This window comes from Equus przewalskii, chromosome 3 (assembly GCF_037783145.1).
Source record: "Equus przewalskii isolate Varuska chromosome 3, EquPr2, whole genome shotgun sequence".
In the NCBI taxonomy this organism is placed as follows: domain Eukaryota; kingdom Metazoa; phylum Chordata; class Mammalia; order Perissodactyla; family Equidae; genus Equus; species Equus przewalskii.
The window spans coordinates 8,144,142-8,167,821 of NC_091833.1; the positions used below are offsets into that span (position 1 = coordinate 8,144,142).

Below are 23,680 nucleotides of genomic sequence, written 5' to 3' on the forward strand. Positions count from 1 at the left end.
CTGTAATGGAATAATAGAGCATCAAAAATATACAAGACATAGAGAAAGCAAATAGCAAAATGGCAGAAGTCAAACCTTCCTTATAAATTATTATATTAAATATAAATATATTACATTAAACACATTTAAATATATATTACATTATATAAAATATTAAATTCTGCAGTTAAAAGACAGAGATCAGCACAGTAGATAAAAATACATGATCCAACTGCATGCTGTCTACAAGAGACTCACTTTATAACCAGAGATACAAATGGGTTGAAAGTGAAAGCATGGAACAAGATACTCCATGGAAACAGTAACCAAAAGAGAGCTGGAGTGATTATACTAATATCAGACAAAATGGACTTTAAGACAAAAATCGTTACAATAGACCAAGAAGGACATTCTATAATAATGAAAGGGTCCACTCACCAAGAAGATGTAACAATTATAAACGTATTTGCACCTAACAAGAGATTTCCAAAATATATGAAGCAGGAACTCACAAGATTGAAGGGAGAAATAGAGTTTTTCGAAATAACAGTTGGACACTTCAGTACCCCACTTTCAATAATGGATGGAACATCTAAACAGAATATTGACAAGGAAATAAAAGATTTGAAAACACTGTAAACTAACTACACCCCACACCTATAGCACACTCTAACCAACAACAGCAGAATACACATTCTTCTCAGTGTACAGGGGACATTCTCTAAGGTATACCGTATGTTAGGCTACGAAACAAGTCTCAATAAATTTTGAAATCTTGAGATCATACAAAGTGTATGATCTTTTCCTACCATAGTGAGGTGAAAGTAGAAATCAATAACAAAAGGAAATTCAGAAAATTGACAAATATGTGGAATCTAAAAATGACACTCTTAACGAGTACGTCAAAGAAGAAATGAAAAGAGAAGCGAGAAATACTTTGAGGTAAATGAAATGGAAACACAACATGCTACAATTATGGGGTGCAGTGGAAGCAGTGCTCAGAGGGAGATTTATGGTTGTAAACGCCTACATTAGAGAAGAAGGAAGATCTCAAGTAAATAACCAAACCTTACACTTTAAGGAACTGTAAAACAAAGAGCAAACTAAATCCAAAACAAGCAGAAGAATGAAATCCACAAATATAAGAGTGGAGATAAACAAAATAAAGAACAGAAAAACAATAAAGAGAATCAATGAAACCAAAAACTGGTTGCTTGAAAAGATTAACCAAATGGAAAAAACTTTTTTCTAGATTGACCAAGGCAAAAAGAGAAAAGATTCAAAATACTAAAATCACTAATGAAGGTGGGAACATTACTACCAAACTTACAAGATATTCTTCAGGTGGAAGAAAATAACAAGTCAAATATAATGCAAGTGTACTATGGGGTTCTAAGATGCCCAGAAGGAAAATATATGGCAAAATAACACAAAAGGGGGTAAAGAGATTGATGTTATATTAAGTTTCTTGTATTATGTAGCTAAAAATCTCAATAGAAGAGACCAAAAGACAAATCATAAAAAATACGTAATCAACCTAAAAGAAAATAGGAAAGAGGAAACAACAAAAACAACAAAAGAACTGATGGGAAAAAAATTACAAAACCAATAGCCAGAAGGTAGATTTAAGCTGACCCATATTGGTAAACACTTTTAATGAAAATGGACTAAGCACGGCAATTTATGACAAAGATTTTCAGTACATTCAGTACAAGAGATTTCAAGGTAAGAAATATTACTGGAGATTAAGAGGATCATTTTTGAGTGATGAAAAGAAAATACCATGATCAGAAAGATATAAGAATACAAGTTGTCTATGTACCCAACCAACCACAGGGCCTCAGAGCATATGGACCAAAAATTGAACAAAAGAGGAAATCAAAAATAGCTGAGAAGTTTTAACATAGTTCTAACTATAATTAATTGACTAGACAGAAAAAAATCAGTAAACATATGTATTTGAACAGCAGTACTAATCAATTTGACCTAACTGACATATATAAAGCACTACCCTAACAACTGTAGATTATACCTTCTTTTCAAGGACACATGGAACATTTACAAACATAGACCATACGCTGGGCCCTAAAATAAGTTTGCATAAATCACAAAGTATTAAAATAACACAGAGTATATTCTCTGATCACAACATAGAAATCAATGACAAATAGATCATCAGAAAATTTCCAAACACTTTGAAATTAAACAACAAACTTTCAAAGTACCCGTGGGGCAGAGGAAAAACTCACAAGGGCAATTAGACAGTGAGTTCAGGGATGGGTGAACTGCAGATAACACAAGAGGATTGACGTCACCTGCAGAGGCATGGGTACTCAGGGGACACTCCTGTTGTTGGCACTCAGAAGTGTGTTTATTAAAGTGAGTTTGTCCCTGATGAACTAATTTTCAGAAGCAAGAACCTAGGAATTGGGTGATTTGCAAAAGTATGTTCACTGAAGCAAGTTGTCATTGATCAACTGAACAAGTTCAAAACCAATTCTGGTGGCTACTTATTACCATGGGTACACAACAATAAGCCTGTTACAGGGGCCGGCCCAGTGGCGCAGCAGTTAAGTGCCCACGTTCCACTTCGGTGGCCAGTGGTTCAGATCAGGGTGTGGACATGGCACTGCTCATCAAGCCATGCTGTGGTAGGCATCCCACATATAAACTGGAGGAAGATGGGCATGGATGTTAGCTCAGGGCCAATCTTCCTCAGCAAAAAGAGGACGATTGGCAGCAGATGTAAGCTCAGGGCTAACCTTCCTCAAAAAAATAAAAAGAGCCTGTTACTAAGTTTGTGGGAACGTATTTATTTTCAATATGAAAAAATCTATTTTTTTCTACTAGTGAAAAATCAGAAAATAAAGTTTTTAAATGCTAATTATAATATCATCAAAAAACATCAAATACTCATGGATACTTTCAATGGAAGATATGAAGACCCCTGATTTAAGGACAATAAAACATTCATAGAGAAATTAAAGAAGATCCAAAGAAGTGGAAAGAGGAACCATGTTCATACATTTGAGCTCTCGTTATTGAGATATCAAATCTCCCCAAACGGATCTGCAGAATGAATTCAATCCAAATGAGAAATCCAGCAGGCTTTTCTTTTGCGATAAATTTAAACACTGACTCTAAAACTTATACGGAAACTGAAAGGACCTTGAAAAATGTCGGAGGACTTACACTACCAAATATCAACACTTACCATAAAGGTCCGTGGACACCTACCTCACCATACACAAAAATTAACTGAGGACACATCAAACTAAATGTGGAAACTAAACTATAAAGCTTTCAGAAGAAAACGTAGGAGAATATTTTCATGATATCAGGATGGACAAAGCTTTCTCAGAGAGGATACAAAAGCATTAATCAGAAAAGAAACGAATGATAAATTGGACTTCATCTAAATTGAAAACTTCTGCTTATCAAGAGACATCATTAGGAAGGCAAGAAGACAAGCCACAGACTGGGAAAAACATTCACAATATGTACATCTCACAAAGGAATCAAACATGGAATATATGAGAATTCTCACCCCAAGAATAAAAAGACAAAAACCTCATTAAAAATGGGCGAAAGACTTGAGCAGGCATTTGACAAATGAAGCTGTCCAAATTGCCAATAAGCACATGGAAGGAAGCTCAGTATCATCAGCCGTCCAGGGAACGTGACTGAAACCACAGTGAGTACCATTACACACCCACCCAAAGGGCTGAAAATAAAAAATAAAGCAACTAACTACACCACGTACTGGCACAGATGCAGAGTGTACATTGCTGGGAGGAGTTAAAATGTAAAACCACTTTGTAAAACTGGGTGCTGGCATCCAGGAGTGGTTTCTCTTGTCCTGGTCGGGCCTCAGCCTTAGGCAGACCCTGTGTCCCTTGGTCGTGGAGAGGGGGCTTTCTCAGTGGTTCTGCCTCTCCCCAGCAGTAAAAGATCTCTAGGGACAAGGAACCACGTGGGTCTCCTGTCCCTTTCACAGGAGTAGAGGGATTTTAAATTTTCCTCTTCTGCAGCCTCAATAGCTCTTCCCCGGGGCCCTGAGGGAGGCGGGTTTGCTGCCCTTGCCCCTATGGTTTAGGGAGTTTCTTCCTAAGGGAGGAGTGTCTGAGCAGCACTTCATGCCTGTACCCTTGAGGCAGGCTTTCTCTGGTCTTCCTACCTGTTCCCCATCTTTCTCAGGAGCCCCTGATGGAGGTCCATGGAGAAGAGTCTGTGTACAATCCCACGTGAGTCAGTGGCTCTGAGGACTTTATAGCCTCATACCAACCCACATTTGGCCGTTAGCACTTGACCAGGAATTTTAGAGTAGTTCTACTCACACCCACGGTGAACCCATCTTCCAACTGCAGGAGACAGGGAGTCAGCATCCACATCCCATCTCTGCTCCACAATGCCTGTCTTCCTGAGACCTCAAGCTGATTGCTCACCCGCAACCTCAGCTCTTTGAATGGTTCGGGAAAGTCATGATTTTGAGGATAGTCCAGCATTTTCTTGCGGTTAGGGTGGGAGTGTCACTCCCTAGAGCTTTCTACAACCACCAGAAGCCACAAGACACCCCAGGGATTCTGAAAGAGGCAGTTTTAGGGTGACACTTGAGGGACTCCTTCCAAGGTGGTCACTGCTTGGACCTTGAGTGGTCCAGGCTACAGAAGGGGCTCAGACAAGTTGTTGGAAGAGACGGCCTCAGTGAGTGGCCTGCGAGGATACTGTGCATGTTGAAGAAAGGATTGTGGGCCTACGGAAACGACAATAAGGTCCACAAAACATGCCACTGAGTCACCACGGCACCTCCTTCCCTCTCCTACTCCAGGTACATCATCAGTCTATGCCACCTCCACCTCCACCTCTGCATTTAGCTCCACATGGCAGAGAGGGACACTACACCCTCGTTACCCCACATCTTGTTACTGGAAGTTGTTGAGGGCCCAGAGACCCCAGCAGTTCCCAGGCCCAACCTGCTGGATTCTGTTTATCCAGAGGCCAACCTAGACTGGCCAGAGGCACCTTTCTGCTTATGGCGCCCTTTCTCTTCATCCTTCTCTCTCTAAGGAGGATGGCTTAACCTCCAGCCCAAGACACAGACTCGGACTTGGTGTCCAAAAGAACATTTATTCCCAAAATTGACCATTGATACAGAAATTCCCCCTCCCTGGCCACTACCCCCTCCTATGAGACAATTCCCCAGCCTCCACAATAAGACGCCTCTTTGGGTCATAAACATCTCTTCTAGAACAGCCCTGTGCTAGCTCCCCCAGGCCCCTGAAGCCGGCTGGGCCGCTCATTCACAGCTCAACATGTTCTGTCTCGCATCACTTCTCCACTGCCTGCTTGGCCAGGAGCTCGGTCCAGAAAGCCACTTCCTTGTCTTTCAGCTTCTGGGCTGCCTGGGTGGGGATGCCAATCTGCAGGTACCCTTCCTTCTGGTCATAGGCCAGCCAGTGGGGCAGTCCCTTGCCATTGGGGTTCCTGGGAACAGAATCAAGCAGAAATTCCCCAAAACTACTGTGTGATCTCAACAACCCTCTGAGATTTACACAGAACCCATGGTGTCATCTCCGCCAAGAGGCTCGTAAGCACAGGGAGCTCACCATCTCCTGGGAAGCCTGTCCATTTTTAGGGCGCTTTCATGTCAGAGGACACAGAGCCAGGAATTTGACAATCAAACATTAGAAACTACCACTTCCCAAAAGATATGCCTCACAGCTTCCCAACCCTGCTCCATCTTGGCCACCAGCCTCACCCATTCTGAGCAAAGTTGGCCCAGAATTTCATCACCATCTTGCTGAGTTTGATCTCCTCTTCTGAGGCACCCTCTGTGGTGAAGAAGACAAAAACATTTTGCTACTCAAAGTGTGGTTCATGAGCCTGCAGCATCACTTGAAAGCTTGTTAGTAATTGAGAATCAGAGCCCTTACTCCAAACCTGCTGAGTCAAAAGATGCATTCTAAGAAGTTTTGGGTAATTTACGAGCACATTAAGATTGAGAGTTACTAACCTAGGACTCAGCAAAGGAATGCAGTCAATTCATGAATGGGCTCCCCTCAGGGTCGCAATGCCAAATCCCAGGGTTTCCACTACAGCAACCCCACCTCCTAGGATTGCTCTTCTTTGGCTCTTGTCTCAATCTCCTTCACCCACCAACATATGTGCAAAATCTGACAAATAACGGAGCTGCAACGGCCCTAAGGATTCACCCAACCAGGAAATGCCCAGAGGCACTGGTATGTTACAAACAGGTCTGAGGGGGGTACAAGTTGCCTATAACTATTGAGAGTTAAGGTACTGAAGACATTTGGGAAAGATTTTCTTTAAAATATTACCTTCCTAAATATATTAAATTTAATAAGGTATGAGTTTTAGATAGATATATAGATGGTGGGATAGATAGACAGTTAGATACACATTTTCCCTAATTCAAGGTCAACACCCATTCTAACCTTACTCCCACTCATTCTGATATGCTTTGCTGAGTGGGAAGTGGGTGGTGGCCCTTGAGGAGGACCCTGCCAGTGACCCACCACTCGTCATATTGATGCCGAGGGATGGATTCTTATAATGATCATGAATGAGAGCACATGTCACATTAGAGCAAGAGAAAGACTGGGAACCTTCATAGTTCAACTCTGTTATGGTGAATTTCAGAGATTAAGACCTGGAGAGGAGGAATTTGTCGAAGGGCACCAAACTGAGACTTGAACCCAGATCTCCTAATCCCAAGTTCGTAGTCACCAAAGGTTCATCACCTTTTAAAAATGGGGCCCCGAAGACTGAGAAGAGCTCATCCGTGTGGTCCCCTGTCACTGCCTTGGGTCTCATGTCTGATAAGAAGCTTGGGCTATACTGAAACTCATACACGCAGGTGAGGGCTCCAGCGTCTAAGGAGACATGGATTCACGCACAGTTCATTTTACCTGAGACACACCAGGATGGTCTCCAGAGGCCCTGACCACTCAGGGAATTGGTGGCACACCTGGGTCCTGAGTACACAACAACAATAACATTAACAACAGCTGCCCATTGTGAGTGTCAGCTGTGTGCTGGACACTGTGTGGCCCTGCAGGAAAACCCTGGTTATCAGCATAATAGAGAAACAGTGTTTCAGAAAACTTCCTTGATTTGCCCAAGGGTACATAGCTGATGGAGGTGGAACTGGGTTTTGAGCCAGGTGCTTGTTGAAGGAATGAGCGAATGAAGACTGGCTGAATGAATGAATGAGTGAATCTTGAAACCCTGGGTAAATCCATTCAAAATAACTATCATTATGGGGGCACTGGGTGAAGACACATAAACCCCTTCACCTACTGATGCATTCACACTCAAGAACATCTACATACATGCAGTTGACACCACTGTATTTCATTGATAACAGGCTAGTTTTCATTCCTTTGGAGAATACCTGCAGCTCAACAAACCGCAAACTCAGCCTTTCCTTTTTCTCTGTCACCTCACATCTCTTGCCTCCTGCTCGGCCTGGTGGTGGCTGAAGAGAGATGAGGGGGTGTAGGAAGGACAAGTTGCCTCTCTGCTGCCCTCTCTCCTCCTCTCCCCTGTCTCCCCCGTCACCTCACCCTCTCCAAGCCCCAGAGATGTCAGTTTTCCTGCTGACGGCTTCACCAGAGCTGCCCATCCCTGCTCCCTCAGGGCTAACTCTTGAGCCACCGGGCCCAGGGAAGTTGGCAGTTTGCAACAATGATAATGCCCACAAGTCAGGCTGGTGGAGAAATTTTACAACTTTTTGGGTACAATATCACATCTGGAAAATGAAGACAGAAGGGAAATGAACAAAAGGATCACTTATAGCCCCACTACTCAGAGACGTCTGCTAATATTTTCACTCATATCCCTTTTATATATACAAAATTGGGGTACATTTTTTGTTATTTTCTAATGACAATAATCAGATCTTTAATTGTTAAAGATTCAACCACAAAATGATTTAACAATATACACCACCCCGACATGAGGATGTAGAATAGTTTATGTAATTGCCTCCCTCACCTCCTATAATTGCACCCTTAATTTAGCAAGAGGTGTCGTTTGGAAGAATCACAAGAAATCCAATTGTTAAATAATTGCTTCAAGGTCAAGCAGAACTCATTGAAAGGAGGGGTTTAACCTTGCCTCTGCCACTCAAAAATTTTAGATCATGTTCAGAACCCAACCACAGAAGAAAGACTGTCTGTGAACGAGAGAACTTATTTTTGGCAGGATGCTGCACCAAAAAAAAAATCTTTTTTTTTTTTTTAACATTCTGCCTTAAACCACTGTGATTTATAAAATTCCCACAATCACAACATGTCTTCAGAGGAAAGTAGGGCACAAATTTGGATAATAACAATTAGGAACAACAAGAAAAGCAGAGCCAAAGAGAGAGCTACTAATCAAAACTACGCAATTTAAAAGTGTCATGCTCTTTTTTATTATTATTTTTTATTTTTTTGGTGAGGAAGGACCTAATAAAATAATGGTAACATTATTTTATTATTTTAACTGACTATCCCAAGTGAGAGAACTAAGAAATTCACACTTTTATACACTGGAAGCCAATTTTGCCAACTGCATCAAGAACTTTAAATGCCCCTACAGTCCAGCCTAGTAATTTCACTTCTAAAAACCAATCCTAAGAAAATTATTAGAGACTTCATAAGATTTATGAACACGAGATCGAGCATAATGCTTTTTGGAGCACCAAAATATGAGCAGCAATCCTAAATAGCCAATAGGACAGGAACACTAAAGTAAATTTTAATCCATGAAATAATGGATGTTTTCAACGAGTTTTTAATGACATTGGGAAAATACCTACAATACAAGATTCTATGAACAAAAATATAGTATAAATTAATTTTTAAATTATATCTAAGACATGGAAATACTATTAGAAGAAAATATATCAAAGATTTATAGAAGATACTTCTAGGTAGAGGAGTGATGAGTAGTGCCTAGTTTCTCCTCCATGTCTTCCCGTATTTTCACAACTTTCTACAACTGTAAGAAATTGATTTTATATTCCGAAAAGTTCTGTTTTTTATCAAAGAGGGAGTGAGACAAAGACAAAAATGAGAGAACAATGTTGATAAAATCTGTGTAGACCTGGCAAAAGACCCTGAACTCTAGTCATGAAATATCAGATAAAAAACACAAGTCTGCTATAGCTGGACCAGCAGACAGTGCAGACAGGGATCCCACAAAGTAGACACATGGCAGGAGGCAAGACCAAGTTCATGAAAGAACAGATTTGACCCCAGGTGGCCCTTGCTGAAGAGTTTCCTCAGGACCCTTGGGAGGAGGAAATGGTAACCAGCACCTGTACGTTACTGTCCCGAGTGCCTGGGGACATAATAGGTAGCTGTAGCTACTTTTTATCATGCTTATTATGTCCTTAATTCACAGCCCTCCCAGCACAGTTAGAGGGAGAGGTATGGACAAGTGAACCATTTCCTGGCTTGCAGACTAGATGAAGGAGGGCTCCTAGAAAAGGAGGGGTCCTGTGAGGACCTCAGAATGGACCCAGAAGGGACACCTCCTCTCTAGGCGAGTTCATCCACCATGACCTCACATTCCACCCACAATGGCTTGGGCCAATGTAGAAGGTCCTGTGGTAGACCCAGCACACACTGGGATGGACAAAAACTAGCCACAGACATTGAGAATTCCAGGCCACCTGCCCTCTTATGTCTCATTGCTCAGTTCTTTGGGCTTTCTTGGTCCCGGACAACTCTCAGGATCCTGTGCTTGGCTTCACTGTACCCACAGCTCCACTGGTTAATAAACTAGTTTCCAGCTAGCTCTGACCTTAGAAATCTTCCAAGACACGTCCTCCAAGATTTCCCATATAGACATAACTTTAGGTGATGAGTCCCTTTAGCACATGTTGACTGTACCTCACCATACCCCCTACTTCTGGGTATGCCAGCCTGACTTCTGCGTCTGGCACCTATAGATCTTTGGCCACCAGAGACCACTCTTGCCATATGTGCAGCAGGTCAAATCATGAGGGAATTAACCTGGGAACCAATTAACCTTGGGAACTGCCTTCAACCAATGACTTATGGGAGTTGGAGGATAAATGCCCCAGCGGCCATGCTGCTGACACGAGATAACCCTGAGAATGTCTTCTGCTAGTTTCTCAGAGCTCCCCAACTCCAGTGTCCATGTGGATACTTGCTTGACAGGGCAGCATGAATTGGCTTCCTTCTCCTTCCCATGTCACTTCCATACTCCTCTACTGGTATTTTCTGGGATCACCTCCCAAATAAACTACTTGTCTTCAGATCCTTTTCTCAGAGTCAGCTTCTGGTGGAACCAAAATAGGACATTGTCCCAACCCAGGCCGTATGGAATTGATCTCAGAGGACTACCTCTTGGCGGTTTCCACTTATCTGTCTATGCTGCAAGGTGGGCAGGATAAGCAGTGAAGCTGGTGGGATCAGTGTCCCTTTGCTATCCAACCTCTAGGACTTACCTCTGTGGTAACGGGCTATGGTCACAGATGGGACACCAAACATCCCATCTCCAAGCAAGACCAGGAAGAGGTCACTCTTTTTGACAGGGTCATCAGTTCCTCCTAAATACGTCTTGGTGGCCACTGGAGTCAGTTCCTCAGGGATATTCTGAAATTGATCAAGAGTGAAAGTGACTGCCACTCACTGGTGAGTGACACAGCTTCTCTTCTTAGGTTAGTGGTGAACCTCTTGATTCCTGTGCAACCACCCTTTACCCAAAGTGGCAGGAAAAGGCAGAAAAATGGGGGTAGATCCCTCTGGCCCCAGTCTTCACTCTGTCATTTAATGGGTCTGTGATTTGAGGCAAGCCCCTCCTCTCTTTGGTCTCAGCCAGTTCCTGGGATTCCCTAGACTCTTACAACAATGGAGTAGGACTTCTACAAGAGAGACGTGGCTGTCGTCTGGTCCAGCTTGCCTTCAGAGAGTGGGTAGCCCATCATCTGTTAAAACAATGGTTAAGCAATTCTGAATTATTAGGAATTAGCAGGAAGAAACAAACGGACCAACCAACCAAATCAATGGAGTCTGAAGATCACCTTGTCATGTCTTGATGGGCATGGGTTTTGGATAAGCTGGGAAAAATCAGTGAGTCAGAAGGACTTATCATATCCAGAAACTCAAGGAGTGCAAAGAGGATAGAGCAAATGTTAAGAGAAACTGTCCCAGCTCTTTGCAGTACATATGTGCATATATATGTCAGGCTAGAGTCCCCATAATGGTCACCATGAGAGAGAGGGAAGGCTTAAGCCAGACTTGTGTGGAAGTGAAGGGCTCTGGGCAGAGGACACAGAGCTCACAAATAGCCTCCCTGTCTCAATGACTGAGGACAACCCAAATCCTGCCTTTATGGCTTTAGTCCTTCAATGTAACCTCTAAATTGTTCTGAAGTGAGAACCGCAGAACTCTGCACATAACTACTCCATCCAAACCTCTGCACTAAGGGACTTGACCAAACTCTATCAAGCCTTCTAGGAGCTCAAGGCCCTGTCTTTAGGATGACCCAGTGCCCTTTCAAACCCCTGCCTGAGAAAGCTCCCTGCTGCTAGGAGAATTTACTATTTCTTCTACCCACAGCTGCACATAGGTAGGTAGGTGTCTGAAACCCCTCCTAGAGCAGTTACTTTAAAGAATTTGCAAGTAGAAATCCTTTCTCTGATGTTTAAGATATAAATAAACTACCCCAACTGTTTCCTCAAGGACCTGAGAGCCATCTCTTTGGAACGCAGACTTCAGGAGATGACTTTTGCTCTCTCTCATTCTCTGTGGGAGGGTAAACAGCTAACCTCTTTGGGCACCTTGCTCCAACTTATGCCACTGCCTCCTGTCATAAACACAAGAGAGTTTGTTTCTCCTCTGGGTAGGCACCAATTAACTAATCCAGATAGACCACTCACATGGACAAACCCACACTTCCATCCCATAGACTTTCCCTGAGCACACTCAGCCTTTAAATAGGCTCCAGGAGTTTCCATACTGGGGAACCAGAATGCTTCCACATGTCACTGTGCTGGGCCCCAAGCTCCACAAGGACAGAAGCTCCTTTATTCGGGACCTTGTCCTATGTCTCTCTTCATCTGGCTGTTGGATATCCATATAGCATCTCAGGATGCGTGAGAGACCCACGCTGATATACATCAGAAGGTGGACGGACTTCCCTCTGGGAGGAGGTAGAGATAGGTGAAAATTCTCCTACCCCGACCCCCAAACAGCCTAGTACCTGCAAGTGGCTTTCTTCCAGCGGACGCCCCCAGAACATCACCACACACCAAGGGCAGGAGGGAGCACACACCAGAGGAGCAATGGTGGAAACAGGTGACCAGAGCCCTACCTAAGCCCCCGCAATTACATCTAAGCCCAGAGGGAAGCTCCAGAGGTACACACCTGAGGTGGCGGGGAAAACCCCTACCCACAATTAGCGGAGAGGCCCCACCTAGCATCCACAATGCCGGGAGGCTCCCGGAGAGAATCCCAAATGGCACGGCAGCCCGCCAGCTGCCGCTGCCGGCTCCACTGACCGGGCTTTCACCCAGGAGGGGCTCGGGACTACCAGAGATCTCCTGGGAGAGGACTGGGGCTGGGTGGAGCTCCAGCAGCTGGCTCCGCAGCCCGGGAGGGAAACTCCAGAGTTCTGTCCGGGCAGCAGGCAAAGTCTCTACCTGCCACTAGCGGAGAGGCCACGCCCAGCATCCACAATGCTGGGAGGGTCCCGAAGAGGAGAATCCCAGGCAGGGCAGCAGCCGGCCAGCTGCCACTGAACTCAAGGTCTCCAGCTATCCCCCAGACAGGGCAAGGGGCTCCCTGAGATCCTAGGCGAGAGGACTGGGGTGGGGTGGAGTTCCAGTGACCTGGCTCTGTGGCCCAGGAGGAAACTCTACAGTCTCACAGCAGCCTCAGCTATAGCTTCTGCACAGCACTAGTAGAGAGCACCCACCCAGCAACCACAAGGCTGGAAGACCCTGGGACAAAAGTAGCATAGCTAGATGAGCTAACCACAGACTGCAGAAGATGCCCATAGCTCTGCTGTGACCCATAGTGGACAAGTGAGATTTTGTGGGCGCCAACAGTGACAGAGCTGCAAATATAAGTGATCCTACCCCTGGCCGCTGGGAAAGCCTGTAACACCGCTGCAGACCCTAAGGAGGGAGCATGTCTAGGTGGTCTGCAACAGTAGGCACCAGCAGCCTGAAGCCCCCTTGTGATGGCCCACACAGCTGAAGAGGGAACCCACAGGATCACTGTGACTGCAAGGAGGGGCCCAGGCCCAGTTAGCAACAGCTGATAGGGTTCCTGGTTGGTGCAGTATAAACAGCTTTCCCCCCACCACACCAGTAGAAACAAGTGGAAGCAGTAACTAAACTCTATCTCTATGTGGAGGCACAAATCTACACCATCAAGCAATGTGAAAAAATATATTAAATCTCCAGAACAGAAGGAAAATGACAAACACACGGAAAACAATCCCAAAGACAATGAAATATATAACCTAAATGATGATGACTTCAAAACAGCCATCATTAAAAAACTGAATGAGTTAAAAGAGAATTCAGATAGACTACTCAACGAGTTCAGGAGCTATGTCACAAAAGAGTTCAATACTATAAAGAAGAACCAAACAGAAATACTGGAAATGAAGAACACAATAGAGGAGATTAAGAAAAATCTAGATGCGCTGAACAGTAGGGCCAATAATATGGAGGAAAGAATCAGCAATTTGGAAGATAGGAATATAGAAATGCTGCAGGCAGAGGAGAAGAGAGAACTAAGACTAAAAAGAAATGAAGAAACTCTCCGAGAATTATCTGACGCAATTAGGAGATGCAACCTAAGGATTATAGGTATACCAGAGGGAGAAGAGAGGGAGAAGGGGGCAGAAAGCCTATTCAAAGAAATAATGGCTGAGAATTTCCCAAACCTGGGGAGAGAGATGGAACTTCATGTGACAGAAGCCAATAGATCTCCAAACTTTATCAATGCAAGTAGACCAACCCCAAGGCATATAGTAGTGAAGCTAGCAAAAGTCAATGACAAGGAGAGAATACTAAGGGCAGCCAGGCAGAAGAAATTAACCTACAAAGGAACCCCCATCAGCCTATCAGCAGATTTCTCAGCAGAAACTTTACAGGCTAGAAGAGAGTGGAATGATATATTCAAAAATCTGAAGGACAAAAACCTGCAGCCGAGAATTCTCTACCCAGCGAAAATATCCTTCAAATACGATGGAGAAATAAAAACTTTCCCAGATAAACAAAAATTAAGGGAGTTCATTGCCACAAAACCTCCTCTTCAAGAAATGCTCAGGAAAACCATCATTCCTGAAAAATCAAAAAAAGGAAAGGGGCTACAAAACCAAGAGCAAAAGAGATAAGTAGAAGGACAACAACAGAGAGTAGCAGCTCTCCATCAGAACAGACTAAACCATGGGACGAGAAACAAAGGAAATTGAAGAGAACCGGAAAACAAGACATAAAATGGCAGCGGTAGGCCCCCACATTTCAATAATCACTCTAAATGTAAATGGGTTGAACTCTCCAATCAAAAGACACAGAGTGGCAGGATGGATCAAAGAACAAGACCCAACAATATGCTGCCTCCAGGAAACACACCTCAGCCCCAAAGACAAACACAGACTCAGAGTGAAGGGATGGAAGACAATACTCCAAGCTAATAATGAACAAAAGAAAGCAGGTGTCACTATACTAATATCAGACAAAGTCGGCTTCAAAGCAAAACAGATAAAGAAAGACAAAGAGGGACAGTATATAATGATAAAAGGGACTCTCCACCAAGAAGACATAACACTTATAAATATATACGCACCCAACACAGGAGCACCGACATTTGTAAAGCAACTCTTAACAGAACTAAAAGAAGACATCAACAACAATACAATAATAGTAGGGGACCTCAACACCCTATTAACACCAACGGATAGAACATCCAGACAGAAAATCAACAGGGAAATTATAGAATTAAATGAAAAATTAGACCAGATGGACTTAATAGATATATATAGAACACTTCATCCAAAAACAGCAGGCTACACATTCTTCTCAAGTGCGCATGGAACATTCTCAAGAATAGACCATATTTTGGGAAACAAAGCAAGCATCAATAAATACAAGAGAGTTGAAATAATATCAAGCATGTTTTCTGATCATAATGCTATGAAACTAGAAATCAACTACAAGAATAAAGCAGAGAAAGGTGCAAAAATGTGGAGACTAAACAACACACTACTGAACAAACAATGGATTATTGAAGAAATTAAAGAAGAAATCAAATATTATCTGGAGACAAATGAAAATGAGAACACGTCATAGCAAATCATTTGGGATGCAGCAAAAGCAGTCCTAAGAGGGAAATTCATTGCAATACAGGCTCACCTCACTAACCAAGAAAAAGCTCACATAAGCAATCTCAAACAACACCTAACAGAATTAGAAAAAGAAGAACAAACAAAGCCCAGAGTCAGTAGAAGGAGAGAAATAATAAAAATAAGAGCAGAAATAAATGATATTGAAACAAAAAAGACAGTAGAAAGGATCAATGAAACAAAGAGTTGGTTCTTCGAAAAAATTAACAAAATCGACACACCCTTAGCCAGACTCACCAAGAAAAGAAGAAAGAAATCTCAAATAAATAAAATTAGGAATGAGAGAGGAGAAATCACAACAGATACCAAAGAAATACAAGGGATCATAAGAGAATACTATGAAAAACTATATGCCAACAGATTGAACAACCTAGAAGAAATGGACAAATTCCTGGACTCTTACAACCTCCCCAAACTGAATCAGGAAGAAATGGAGAATCTGAATAGGCCAATCACAAGTAAAGAAATAGAAACAGTAATCAAAAACCTCCCCAAAAATAAGAGTCCAGGACCAGGCGGCTTCTCTGGAGAATTCTACCAGACATTCAAAGAAGATTTAATATCTATCCTTCTCAAACTATTCCAGAAAATTGAGGAAGATGGAGTACTCCATAACATATTCTATGAAGCCAACATCACTCTGATCGCCAAACCTGACAAGGACAACACAAAGAAGGAGAACCACAGGCCAATATCACTGAGGAACATAGATGCAAAAATCCTCAACAAAATTCTGGCAAACCGAATACAGCAATACAGCAAAAAGATTATACACCATGATCAAGTGGGATTTATACCAGGGACACAGGGACAGTGCAACATCCGCAAGTCAATCAACGTGATACACTACATTAACAAAATGAGAAACAAAAACCACATGATCATCTCAATAGATGCAGAGAAAGCATTCGACAAGATCCAACACCCATTTATGATAAAAACCCTCAATAAAATGGGTATAGAAGGAAAATACCTCAACATAATAAAGGCCATATATGACAAACCCACAGCCAACATCATACTCAACGGACAAAAACTGAAAGCCATCCCTCTGAGGACAGGAACAAGACAAGGGTGCCCACTTTCACCACTCCTATTCAACATAGTACTGAAGGTGTTGGCCAGAGCAATTCAGCAGGAAAAAGAAATAAAAGGAATCCAAATAGGCAATGAAGAAGTAAAACTCTCGCTGTTTGCAGACAACATGATCTTATATATAGAAAAACCCAAAGAATCCATAGGAAAACTATTAGAAACAATCAACAGCTACAGCAAAGTTGCAGGGTATAAAATCAACATACATAAATCAGTAGCATTTCTATACTCTAACAATGAACCAACAGAAAAAGAACTCAAGAACTCAATCCCATTCACAATCGCAATGAAAAGAATAAAATACCTTGGGATAAATTTAACCAAGGAAGTGAAAGATTTATACAATGAAAACTACAAGACTTTCTTGAAAGAAATTGACGACGACATAAAGAGATGGAAAGACATTCCATGCACATGGATTGGAAGAATAAACATAGTTAAATTGTCCACACTGCCTAAAGCAATCTACAGATTCAACGCTATCCCAATCAGAATCCCAAGAACATTCTTCACAGAAATTGAACAAAGAATCCTCAAATTCATATGGGGCAGCAAAAGACTGCGAATTGCTAAAGCAATCCTGAGTAAGAAAAACAAAGCCAGAGGCATCACAATCCCCGACTTCAAAACATACTACAAAGCTACAGTGATCAAAACAGCATGGTACTGGTACAAAAACAGGTGCACAGATCAATGGAACAGAATTGAAAGCCCAGAGATAAAACCACACACCTATGGACAGCTAATCTTTGACAAAAGAGCTGAGGGCCTACAATGGAGAAAAGAAAGTCTCTTCAACAAATGGTGCTGGGAAAACTGGACAGCCACATGTAAAAGAATGAAAATTGACCATTCTTTTTCACCATTCACAAAAATAAACTCAAAATGGATCAAAGACCTAAAGATTAGGCCTGAAAAAATAAGTCTTCTAGAAGAGAATATAGGCAGTACACTCTTTGATATCAGTTTCAAAAGAATCTTTTCGGACACTATAACTCCTCAGATGAGGGAAACAATAGAAAGAATAAACAAATGGGACTTCATCAGACTAAAGAGTTTCTTCAAGGCAAGGGAAAACAGGATTGAAACAAAAAAACAGCCCACTAACTGGGAAAAAATATTTACAAGCTACTTATCCGACAAAGGATTAATCTCCATAATATACAAAGAACTCACACAGCTTAACAACAAAAAAACAAACAACCCGATCAAACAATGGGCAGAGGACATGAACAGACATTTCTCCAAAGAAGATATAAGTATGGCCAATAGACACATGAAAAGATGTTCATCATCACTAATCATCAGGGAAATGCAAATCAAAACTACACTAAGATATCACCTTACACCCGTTAGATTGGCAAAAATATCCAAAACCAAAAGTGACAAATGTTGGAGAGGTTGTGGAGAAAAAGGAACCCTCATACACTGTTGGTGGGAATGCAAACTAGTGCAGCCACTATGGAAAACAGTATGGAGATTTCTCAAAAAGTTAAAAATAGAAATACCCTATGACCCAGCCATCCCACTACTGGGTATCTATCCTAAGAACCTGAAATCAGCAATCCCAAGAGTCCCATGCACCCCGATGTTCATCGCAGCATTATTTACAATAGCCAATATGTAGAACCAACCTACATGCCCAGAAACTGACGACTGGATAAAGAAGATACGGTATATATGCACAATGGAATACTACTCAGCCATAAAAAAGGACCAAATTGTTCCATTCACATCAACATGGATGGACATTGAGGGTATTATGTTAAGTGAAATAAGCCAGACAGAGAAAGATGAACTCTATATGACTCCACTTATAGGTGGAAGTTAACATATAGACAAGGAGAACCGATCGGTGGTTACCAGGGCAAATGGGGGGTGGGGGGGAGGGCACAAAGGGTGAAGTGGTGTGCCCACAACATTACTAACAATAATGTACAACTGAAATCTCACAAGGTTGTAATCTGTCATAATCTTAATAAAAAAAAATAGGCTCCAGCCTTTAGCTTCAGGGACTCCAGCTCGGTTCACGCTGGACTCTTTTCCTGGTGGTATAAATGAATAAAACCTGTCCTCACCTCTTCAGCTACTGGTGGCTTTGTTTATCTTTAACAGAAGGGAAAGATCTTCCTAGCTTTTAGCAGTCAATTTTAACAAAAGAGGCAGCAAGCTCCCCCTGAAACTTCCCATTTAAATGATTGGGAGTGCGTGTGGGATTTATGGAGAAACCATGAAAGCACCAAGCCCAAGGGGAGAGGCTGCAGGGCCCCAGCCTCACACTCCTTCAGCCCCGAGCTCCTTCCCTTTCCAGGTCTCGGTTTTCTCATCTTTCTTGTGATTGTCTCTACAGGCCCTCCCAGCATTGACATTTCTGCATTCTTAGATTGGAGCGCAATCAGAGAGGCTTTGGGGAGAGAGGTCCCCAAGGCTGCACACTCAGGTGGCAGTTGGGCCATTGCTGAGAAGGTTTCCACGGAGATATCAACTTGTGTGAAAAGGACTGCGGTCCTGGACCCCGAGGAGGGTCTGGAGAAGATGGAGCTCCCATGACCTGAGATGGGAGAGGTGATGTGAAGGGCAGGGGAGGTGAGTCTGAGAGACCAGCACATTCTCACCATTGGAATAATCCAGCCAAACTCTTGCTTGTTGATTCCGATGATGTAGGGAACAGTGTTGAACGTCTTTTCAGCCAGAATCTCCTCAGGCATCTTTGGCAGCAGCACTCCATCAACCACAGTGGGCAGGAAGGGATGGCTCTGGGGAAGAGGGAGCATAGCGTCTGTGCTTCCTCTCTCAAGGAAACACCTGCCTCCGCATCTCCACCTGGCTGAGCACAAGGCCAGCACCACAGAGCTGCATGCCCATGACAGTGAACACAGAACTGAGAGTCGCGTCAAAGGAGGCTAAGTCTGTGTGACCCCAGAGGGCAGCACTTCGACCAGGGGCTAGAGGTGGTAAGGTGATGGAGGCAAGTCTCTCACAAATGGGAACATACATGCATATATATCCATATTTACATATACTAATAAGCATATATTTAAGTATTCAGATGTATACACACACATACATATTTATATATATTTCAATTTGAAGTATATGTATATCTATGTGTGTATCTCTCATATAGCCAGCCCTCATTATAATATGCTCTTTATCATCATCATCTCATGAATCCACAACTGTAGCCATTTTTCCACAGCTTCATCACACCCTACGGATGTTACTCTAGCCTTTCCAGAGAAGCCTGACAGCAAATTTCCTCCTCCTTTTTCTGGGTGGGCTGCAGGGTTGATCCATTAACACTGAACGCACAGCTGACAGCGCTGTGACCCACGCCTGAACGAAGCTCATCAAACACACGCACTTTCTCCCATGTTGGGGCACATATCACCCCCTTCTTGTGCTGAGAAAAACTAGACAGCATGTCACCACTATGCTTGGGGGAGATTTTCAACAGAGAAACCACCAATAGTAAGCAGAAAAATCTGAAAAACATGGCACTAAATAGACCATGAAAAAGACACTTGTGAACACTATGAAAGATGAAACAAGAAGACACAGTGTTGCCTTGTTGGATATCAGATGGGAATATACGTGTCATCACATGACTCACACTTTCGGCCCCTCTGTGCATGTCCGTGAATGACCACAAAAGTGCCCGGAGTCTTGATTTCATGTAACAAATACATTTCAGTGGTAGTGAATTCACAAAAACAGAATTCACGATTAATGACAACTGACAGTATCTCTCTGTCTATATTTAAACATGAGCTATTCTTGATGAGTGGTTTGCTTCAAGGAGGCCGTGAGCTCCTCATCACCCAAGGTGCCTAAATTAAGACTTGACTCCCTATCAGAGAGGAATAGCAGGAGAAAAAGAATCAGGGATGGGCTCACGTTGTGTGGATAAATGTCTTAATTTTAGGTTTTACTGTTGATGGGAAATATTTGCATGACCACAGATCCTGCAAAGCCTGACTCACACGTCAGCACCTGGAAAGCTGGTTGTGGGTACAGTTATATTTCATAGTTGGTCACAGCAGTTACTAAGAGCGTGGGTTGTGGAGCCAGACTATCTGGATTTGAAACCCGGCTCTGCCAATTACTAGCTGGTCCCTTGGGAAAGCGATTTCACCTGTTTGTGCCTCACTTTCCTCATCTATAAGACAATTTCTTTTGGGGCTTAGATGGCTGAAGCCAAGCAGAATGCTCAGCACAGTCCCTGGTACCTGGAAAGGGCTGGGTAAACATTAGATATTATTCATGAGCAGCGTTGTTCCATATCCCTCGCATAGACCCCAGCCCCTTGTGCCATATTTCCAGCTCCACATACTTGTGTCATATTCCCCCCTGGATGGCAGGTGAAACTGGACAACCCCCAGGCTTTGAGACCCTGTGATTCCCAGGACCTGTGTCTGCTCCACAAGGGCCAATGACGATGAGCCAGTTCTGGCTGCAGAGGAGAAGTTGTGCCAAGTGATCTGACTCAGCAGGTCAAGGGCCCACATCCTAATGCAATATGGCTGAAAATAGGGCCAAGGATCTGGGTGCCACACTGCTCTCTTCTAAAGGCTGTGCAGTTCAGAAAGGGCTGTTGTGGGAAGCCACCTAAAGGAGCAACTCCTTCTGGGAGGAAGACACACGGCAGCCCACATGGGGGAGGTGCCTGCCATCTGCAGTGGGCCTGAGGAATGAACAGTATTCCAAACAATGGGAATGGCGTGAGCACAGTGACAGAGGTGTCACTGTGTAGCACTAATCCCAGGAACCTCAGACCCCAGGAGCCCTGGGCTTGGAGGAAGGCTATGGGGCATGGACAGAGAGAGAGCAGATGGTGCAGCACACTTTCTGCACCATGTTCGGCACAGAGCAGGGGCTCAGATATGCTTTGCAGGATAACTCCATGGAGGTGAGGGGACTTGTCTCGTAGGAGGGTCAGACTTTTAAGAAGGGGCGACATGCCCTGACCTGTGTCTTCAAGGGTAAGTCTGGCTGCACCGTGGGGCATGGGACTAGGAGGGAGCATAGAGGTGGAAGATAGTGAAATTCCAGGAGACAGGCAACGAAGGCCCAATTGAAGCAGCATCTAGTGGGGGCTGATGGACACCAGCAACAGTGGGAAGGGCAGTGATCACCACTGTCCAGAGTGGCTGCGGGTGGCTGCCCTGTGTGGGGCTCCTGCATCCCCTGGCTCAGGTCAGAAACCCAGGGTCCTGCTTCATTCCTTTTCTTTCTCTTATGCTCTACATCCTGTCCATTAGCAAATCCTGTCAGCTGTTTCTTCAAAAGTTCCAGACCAGGCCCCCCCAGCTGCTGTCCTCGCATCTGCTTTGCCCCTTCCCCACCTTCCTTTTAACACAGCCATCAGTGAGCCCTTTGTAACATCCAAGGTCACTCACTCCTCTGTTCAGGACCCTCCCAAGACTTCCCATCACACTTGGAATCAAAATCCAAGTCCTTGAAAGGACCGCCCCCCACCTCCCATTCCCTTTTCAGCCTCAGACCTATTCCTCTCTCCCTCCACTCCAGCTACACTGGCCTCCTGCCTCAGGGCCTTTGCAGCTGCTCTTCCTTCTGCCTGGAACACTCCTGACAGCTGGCAAGTCCTCCAACACTTGGCTCAAATGTCACCTTCTCATGGAGCATTCCAAACTCTGCCATGTAAATTCAGATCACTGGCAAACTCCAGCCCCATTTCCCAATTACTTTTCCACCCTAATGCTGACCATCATCACACACAGTATTGTTTTATTTGTCTATTTATTGACTCTTCCCTCACTAGAGGGGGGCAGGGATTCCCTGTTTTGCCTGTTTCGCTGCTATATACTCACCTCCTGAATCAGGTCCTGGCACATGGTAAGTGCTAACTAAATCTTTGCTGAATGACTGAATGAATCTCATTTAATCCTCACTACACCTCTTAAGGTGTTACTATCCCAAGGGACAGAGTAGAGAGGACAGAATAGTAAGATGGTAATGTCATTGGAACCTGGAAACCTTGGAAGGTAGGGGAAGAGGATGAAGAAGATGGGACGGATGCTGTTGGAGTTTCCTGCATGGCTGGGAGGAGGGTGGAGTCCTCAGGACTGAGATTCTTGGCTCCCTTCCTGACGGCCCTGCAGACAGTGCAGCTGGCACAGCTAACCAGCCCCGCAGCCTCCCATGAGAAGATCTGGGCTCCTCAGTGAAGGTTCCTAAAGAAATCTCTTCTCCAGTTATCTCCATCTCCCCATAGTGGAAGTCCCTAGTCCAGCCTTCTCTTTTGGGGGCATTTTTGGGATCAGGAAGTGGAAACAAGAAGGGGGATAGGTTGAAGAGTTGATGACTGGGAGCACTGGGCTGGCAGTCAGGGGAACGGGTTCCAGTCCTACTTCTGGCCCTCATGGCTGTGTTATCCAGGCAGTCACTGTCCCTCTCTGGGCCTTGGCAGTGTGAACACAGGGAGTTACTATGAGTCCACAGGGAGAATTCTTTCATTCATATTTAACTGGAGCTTAAAGGTCTCAAGACTTAAAACCTGTAATCAAGAAACCAAAGGTCCTTACCTCTCTGGGGTCTCCATGGAAATCAACGGTGAAAAATTTCTGTGAAGACGAAGTCAGAGGATGTCCGTCAGAAGGCTTCCTGGGAAAAAGCTGGACCCTGGCTGCCCTGGGCATGAGCACAGGGTGTAGGTGTAGGACAGGGGAGGTGGCTCTGGAGAGGATGTCTGTGGTGGTGCCTGCCCCCCCCCATCCATTTCCCCTTCTTGTTTCCCCAGGCAACAGCACCCTCTTTGTCTTTTGGGGGACCTCCTTCTTCCCCACTCTCAGTCCATGAATTCAAGCATCTATATGTCACCTGGGGTGCCCCATCTCCCTGACCACAGACAGTAGTTCAGGAAGGGACACATGCCTATGTCAGTTCAATAGAATTTACCCCATAAACTTTGCTGGCACTATTTGGAAAGAGGGTCTCTAGGCAGATAGAATGTAAGTCTAGAGTGCTGCTGTTCTCTGTATCTTCCCCAGGGGACAGATACAATCTTAAAAATATATTTGTATGCTGCTGGATCCAGCCATGTCTGAAGCCATCTACCTCTGAGCTGGAGTTTAGTGGTCAGTTAGTCACCTGAAGATTCTATTACAACACAATCCTTTTTCTGCTCCAGGCAATTTGAGATGAGATTTCTCATCTTGCATTTCAAAGTCCTGACTCCTACATGCTCACA

The 23,680-nt window shown here is 43.9% G+C and overlaps 1 pseudogene; it reads right to left on the reverse strand.

Annotated features, from left to right (window-relative positions):
* Positions 1-5,172: 5,172 nt before the first annotated feature.
* Positions 5,173-23,680, reverse strand: part of LOC103555393 (liver carboxylesterase-like) — a 35,256-nt pseudogene continuing 16,748 nt past the window's right edge.